Source organism: Nyctereutes procyonoides, unplaced genomic scaffold, assembly GCF_905146905.1.
Source record: "Nyctereutes procyonoides isolate TBG_1078 unplaced genomic scaffold, NYPRO_anot_genome, whole genome shotgun sequence".
In the NCBI taxonomy this organism is placed as follows: Eukaryota; Metazoa; Chordata; class Mammalia; order Carnivora; family Canidae; genus Nyctereutes; species Nyctereutes procyonoides.
Genome location: NW_026575139.1, coordinates 10,130,788 through 10,137,398, shown reverse-complemented (window position 1 = coordinate 10,137,398; position 6,611 = coordinate 10,130,788). Strand labels below are relative to the sequence as shown.

At 41.0% G+C, this 6,611-nt stretch overlaps 1 non-coding gene across 1 annotated transcript; it reads right to left on the bottom strand.

The window, feature by feature from the left end:
- Positions 1–833: 833 nt before the first annotated feature.
- LOC129496521 (U6 spliceosomal RNA) lies at positions 834–940 on the bottom strand. Its single transcript, XR_008661796.1, has one exon. It is a non-coding gene; the product is annotated as a U6 spliceosomal RNA (small nuclear RNA).
- Positions 941–6,611: the final 5,671 nt, after the last annotated feature.

The window sequence follows — 6,611 nt, the reverse complement described above, 5'->3', positions numbered from 1 at the left end:
GTAATACTATATTCTGTTATTTTTTTCTTCTTTTTTAAAAGATTTGAGGGGGAGAGAGAGAGAGAGAGAGAGAGCGAGCGAGCCTGAGTGGGAGGGGCAGAAGGAGAGGGAGAAAGAATCTCAAGCAGACTCTACACCAAGTGCAGAGCTTGACATGGGGCTCGATCCCCAGCCCCAAGATTGGGATCTGAGCTGAAACCAAGAGTCTGGCGCTTAACCCACTAAGCCTTCCATGTGCCTCTGTTACTTTTTTTTGAACCGTATTTATGCTGTTTCCTAACAGGATATATAGAGGGAATGTCAAATCTTTATTTTAAAGATTAAAAAAAGTTTGTCTCACTCTACCATACAATTTAGCAACAGATTTACTTTTTTATTTTATTTTTATTTATCTGTTTTTTTGGGAGAGTCAGGGCAATGGGGGAGGGAGACAGAATTTTAAGCAGTCCCCACACCCAGCACAGAGCCCTGCATGGGGTCAATCTCACAACCCTGCGATTATAACCTGAGCTGAAATAGAGTTGGACTCTTAACTGACTGAGCCCCCAGGCACCCCCAGATTTAGTTTTATAACAGAATATGGACCTGATAAAGACAGTTTGGCTACCGACTAGGTGTTTAATATTGGGATTCTACTTGTACTGGATAATTTTAAAGCTAAAATGTCTCAAATAGTCCTGAAGAATACAGGATGAAATTGAAAAAAAAAATCATAGGATTACAAGCAAGGAATAGTACTTGGATATCTTTTATCTTCTGTCTTCTTTAATTTCTAGACCTTTATTTCTCTGCGAAAAGAGAAAAAAGGAATAAAATAAAAATGGCACAGTTGAAAAAATACAGAATGCATCACGAATTTGCGTGTCATCCTCGTGCAGGGGCCATGCTAATCTACTCTGTAACGTTCCAATTTTAGTCTATGTGCTGCCAAAGCAAGCGCTATCTTCTGTCTTTTATTTTTAAAGATTTTATTTCTTTATTTGAGAGAAAGAGTGAAGGAGAGAGCACAAGCTGAGGGGAGGGAGCACACTCCTGTCTGAGCAGGGAGCCGGACGAGGCTCATCCCAGGACCCCGGGATAATGACCTGAGCCAAAGGCAGACACTTAACTGACTGGGCTATCCAGGTGCCCCTCTTCTGTCTTTTTGACAGAGACTGGCAACTAATGAAACACATGTTAAAATATTCACAAGATAATTTGTATGACATGGTCAGGCCTGCTCTAGGTCAAATTGCAATGTGTCCGGGGCACCTGCACCCCGATGTTTCTAGCAGCCATGTCCACAATAGCCAAACTGTGGAAGGAGCCTCGGTGCCCATCGAAAGATGAATGGATAAAGAAGATGTGGTTTATGTATACAATGGAATATTACTCAGCCATTAGAAACAACAAATACCCACCATTTGCTTCAACGTGGATGGAACTGGAGGGTATTATGCTGAGTGAAGTAAGTCAATCGGAGAAGGACAAACAGTGTATGTTCTCACTCATTTGGGGAATATGAATAATAGTGAAGGGGAATATAAGGGAAGGGAGAAGAAATGTGTGGGAGATATCAGAAAGGGACACAGAACATAAAGACTTCTAACTCTGGGAAATGAACTAGGGGTGGTGGAAGGGGAGGAGGGCGGGGGGTGGGGGTGAATGGGTGACGGGCACGGAGGGGGACACTTGACGGGATGAGCACTGGGTGTTATTCTGTATGTTGGTAAATTGAACACCAATAAAAATTAATTTATAATAAAAAAAATTGCAATGTGTCTTAGGTTTTCCTTATTCTTTTCTCATTCCTCTACCTTCCCTAAGCATCACCTTCTAAAACCCCTGATCACATCCAGTTACCAAAGAAGAGAGAGTAATTACATGGGCACTGTGTTTTCCTTACAAAAGCAAATAAAGCTATATGGAAATTGGGCATGTTATCTCTGCAATGCTAGCAACAATTGCTCCAGAACTGGAGACCCATTGAGAACAGGCTGATGACCCTTCTATAGAATACAGATTGCCAGAGCAACCTGAATGTTCGTGGCTGTCCTTGGAACTTTTTCTATAAGCAGTTAATCAATGTGTATACATACTGAAATTCCAATTTTATACTCATTTCAAAACGATTTCTCTCCTTAAGTGCCTTGGCACACATGGCTCCCTGTACTGTTCTCTGTTGCATTCCTCTCTGAGCCAGAAAATGAAGATGGCTCTCATTAGAGTGGGTACCCCTCTATGCCCTCCACCAGCTCCCCAGAATTTCAACATTATCTTTTTTTAATTTGACAGTGAGCTTTTTGAAAATTTATAATGGAATTGACTTTTTGAGTTTTAGACCATTAAGTAATAGAACCAACATTAAAGGAGTGTTGGCTCTTTTTGATAAACTATATGTAATAATGCTTGGCAAAGAGCTGCATTCTCAGGGCCCGAGTGGCTCAGTGGTTGAGCGTTTGCCTTTGGCTCAAGGCGTGATCTCAGGGTCCTGGGATCGAGTCCTGCATCAGCTCCCCACAGGGAGCCTGCTTCTCCCTCTGCCTGTGTTTCTGCCTCTCTCTGTGTGTCTCTCGTGAATAAATAAATAAACTCTAAAAAAAAAAAAAGAGCTGCATTCTCAAAAGACATTCGAAATTCAGGATATCTTCACATTCCTAAATGGAGGAGAAGGTGATAAAGAACAGAGATTCTGGTCCTCCACCATGGGACCACTCATGTTAGTTTAAAGTCTAGTAACCACATGCTTCTGATTTCTGCATACTTACCTCCTAAGTTTTTTACCAGGAGAACCTTTTAACCCTTGATTAGGGGTTATGAACTACTAATCTAAGGGTCAGATCCAGTTCACTGACCTATTTACGTTTGCCTGCAGAGTTTAAAAATTGGGAAATTCTACATAAAAAGCTGGACTTCTGACTTCTCTTGAGGGATTGGGAAACCTGGCCACGTTGCTCTCATTTCCATGAAAGGACAATAGGTAGGTGACACATAGTAGAAAGCAGCTTTAGAGAGGGTGCACACACCTGTCAGGGTTCACTTGTCCTGTTCCTTACTGAGGCCTGGCCCTAGAAGCCCTGACGTTTCTAACTATTCTTAGAAGAAGCAGTAAGTACCTTGCAGTTAAGACATAACTCTGTGCAGATGAGCTAGCAAGTGAAGAGCAATTTGAAGATATTTTTTTTGGGGGGGGCGCCTGGGTGGCTCAGTCAGTTGGGCATCTGCCTTCAGCTCAGGTCATGACTCTGGGATCCTGAATCAAGCCCCATGTCAGGCTCCCTGCTCAGTGAGGAGCCTGCTTCTCCCTCTCTCTCTGCCTGGGGCTCCCCCTGCGTGTGCGCTCTCTCTCTCTCTCTCTGTGAAATGAGTATATAAAAAAATTATTAAAGCAAACAAAAATTTTGCAGGAAAATTAAGTTCCAGAAATTCAGCAGACTTCAAATGGATGAAAATTCTTCTAGGTTGTGTGATTTTTTTTAAAAAAAAAAATCACTTTTGAAGTTCCCTAATTCTTTTGCTTACCTAAATTCATTTTTCTTTTGCTAAGGATGTGAGAAAATCTAACTGAAACTAAAAATTGAATCAAAGTAATCCAAAATCTTTATCAAGGACATTTTTTTCTTTTTAAAATGAGAAATAGGGGGTTCCCTGGGTGGCTCAGTGGTTTAGTGCCTGCCTTTGGCCCAGGGCATAGTCCTGGGGTCCTGGGATCGAGTCCCGCGTGGGGCTCCCTGCGTGGAGCCTGCATCTCCCTCTGCCTGTGTCTCTGCCTCTCTCTCTCTATGTCTATCATGAATAAATTTTTAAAAAGAGAAATAAGTTTTTTTCTTTTTAATATTGAGTTGTGAACCAGGCAGACAGGTTTCTGATGGTAGAGTTCACTAGAAGCTATTATTTTCACTATGTAGCTGGCAGTTTCATCCATATAATTTTTATTTTCTTGTTTTCTTTTTTGAAAGATGTCATTATTTATTGAGAGAGAAAGAGTGTGAGCGAGCCAGAAAAAGAGCATGAGCGGGGGAGAGGAGAGGGAGAAGCAGGGAGCCCAACGTGAGGCTCCATCCCAGCACCCCAGGATCATGACGGGAGCCCAAGGCAGCCACTTAACCAACGAAGCTACCCAAGTGCCCCTAATCTTTCATTTTTATTTTAAGCACATTTGGATTTTCAACTAACACTTGAATACAGTGCACCAGCAGCTGCTATGGAACACGGAACAACTATTAATGCTCACCTGGTAAGATAATGAAAAAAATAACTAAGTTTTTAAAAAGTCAGCCTTATACTCCATTGCAAGATTCTAGAGTAGAGGGTAAACTGGTGGTACTTCCACTATGTCTGGCTCACACACCCCATTCAAAAATTCTCAATTAATTGTGGACCCGGAAAATTGCAATGCCTGTATGAAGTTTCCACGAGGGGGCGCCTCCAGGACACTCGACGGGCAAAATGATGTGCTTGGCCCCGAAAGGCACTGGAGTTTGTGACCTATGCTCCAAAGTTATTTCTTCTCAACTCAGAAAAAGTGCAAGGAAGCTCATTTTCACCATCTTTTTTTCCTGTTGTTTAAGAAGGATTCGTAATATATAAAGGCATAAAAACTACAAGAAGTAGCTGTTGGAAATGGTGAGGCTAAGATGTGACATCATTGTATTGAGTGTACAACCCAAAGGAATCAGCAAATTCACAGAACTAACTAGAAGATTTAATACAATGACTGCGAACAAGATACATACAGCTATTAAGGTCACTCAAGGATTTCAGAACGGAAAACCTAAGATCATGTCTCCCTTACCTCATCTTTTAAACCTGGATACTAAACACACATCAGTTCCTGTTAAGTGTGCTGGACACATTCCTGAAGGTTGCCACAGAGTTTATGAAGACTGAATCATTGCTTCCTCTTTTTTTTTTTTTAAGAGAGGGGTAGTGGGAGTGGGGCAGAGAGAGAAGGAGACAGTCCTAAGCCAGCTCCACCCACAGCACGGAGCGTGATGCTGGGCTGGATCTCCTAATCCTGAGATCCTGACCAGGGAGGAATCAAGAGTCAGGCACTTAACCGACTAAGCCATCCAGGGGTCCCCCGAATCACCACTTCTAGAGGAATCATAGGCATAGGTTCCTGTGAGCCTCTGGTTACATTTTCATCAATTGATCATAACCTTGTGTTAGTGTATGTTTCTATCGATTGATTTGCAGTTATGATTACATTTTAGTAAGTAGGCAAATTGGAAAATATAGACACTGAAAATAATAATTGACTATAGAGACGCCTGGGGATCAATAGTTGAGCGTCTGCCTTCGGCTCAGGGTGTGATCCTGGGGTCCTGGGATCAAGTCCCACATCAGGCTCCCCGCAGGGAACCTGCTTCTCCATCTGCCTGTGTCTTTCATTAATAAATAAAATCTTTAAAAAAATAAGAATAGACTATAATTATAAATATACTATAAATCCATTTATGATTTTACAAAAAATATATACTTTTTAAAAAACAGCAGTATTTTCTTCAGCTTCTTGGTTGTTCCCCTTCTCATTCTCCTTCTTCTCCCCCATACGTCCTTCCCTAGTTTACGCCAGGGCCCATGGTAATTGATGTGGATGACCTAATTGATGTCATCCTGTCTTTTCCTTATGTTTAATCACATACAAAATAAACATACACTTGTAAACATATATTGTTTTACAAAACTAGAATGAAACACTCTTACCTCTGTCTCACATTTCTTAATATCTCATGGAAATTCATCCAAGTTAGCCAGTATATCTCTACTTCAGCCTTTATAAAGGCTGTCTGATACTCCATGTTTTGGGGGATGTATCTATTTTCTTATTAACACACATTCACTTTGTTTTAATTCTGCTAACATAATGCTACAATAAAGTTCATAGAACATATATTCTTTTATTTCTATGGGCTGGGTCCCCAGGAAAGGGACTGCTGGCTGTTGTCAGATTATTTTCTAGAAAGTCTGATGCTAACATTTCTACCAGCAGTATCTGAGACTACTCCGACTGCATAGCCCTAAAAAGAATACATGCTGTATGTCTTCTCTACTTTTTGCCAGGCTGCTAATAAAAGGATTATTTGGTTGTTATCTTAATTAGAATTTCCCTGAGTATCTTTATTTTTGTTTTAATTTATTTATTTATGATAGTCACACACACACAGAGAGAGAGAGAGAGGCAGAGACACAGGCAGAGGGAGAAGCAGGCTCCATGCACCAGGAGCCCGATGCGGGACTCGATCCCGGGTCTCCAGGATCGCGCCCTGGGCCAAAGGCAGGCGCTAAACCGCTGCACCACCCAGGGATCCCCCTGAGTATCTTTAAATTTGAGCATTTTTTCATGTTTGTTGTCATTTGGATTTGCCTGTCTGTGAACAATCTACTTTTCCATTGGGCTGACTGATCCTTTTTTTTTTCTTTTTGTTGAAATGCAAGAGTTCTTTGTATATTCGAGATCATAAATAATTTGTTCTCTGTTTTTAAGGTATTTTCTAAATTTTTTATTTTTTAAAATTGTTTAAATTCCAGTTAATTAACATACAGCGTAGTATTAGTTACAATGTAGTGACTTAATGTTTTCATACAATATCTAGCGCTCATCACAGCGAGTTTTGTTCTTAATCCCC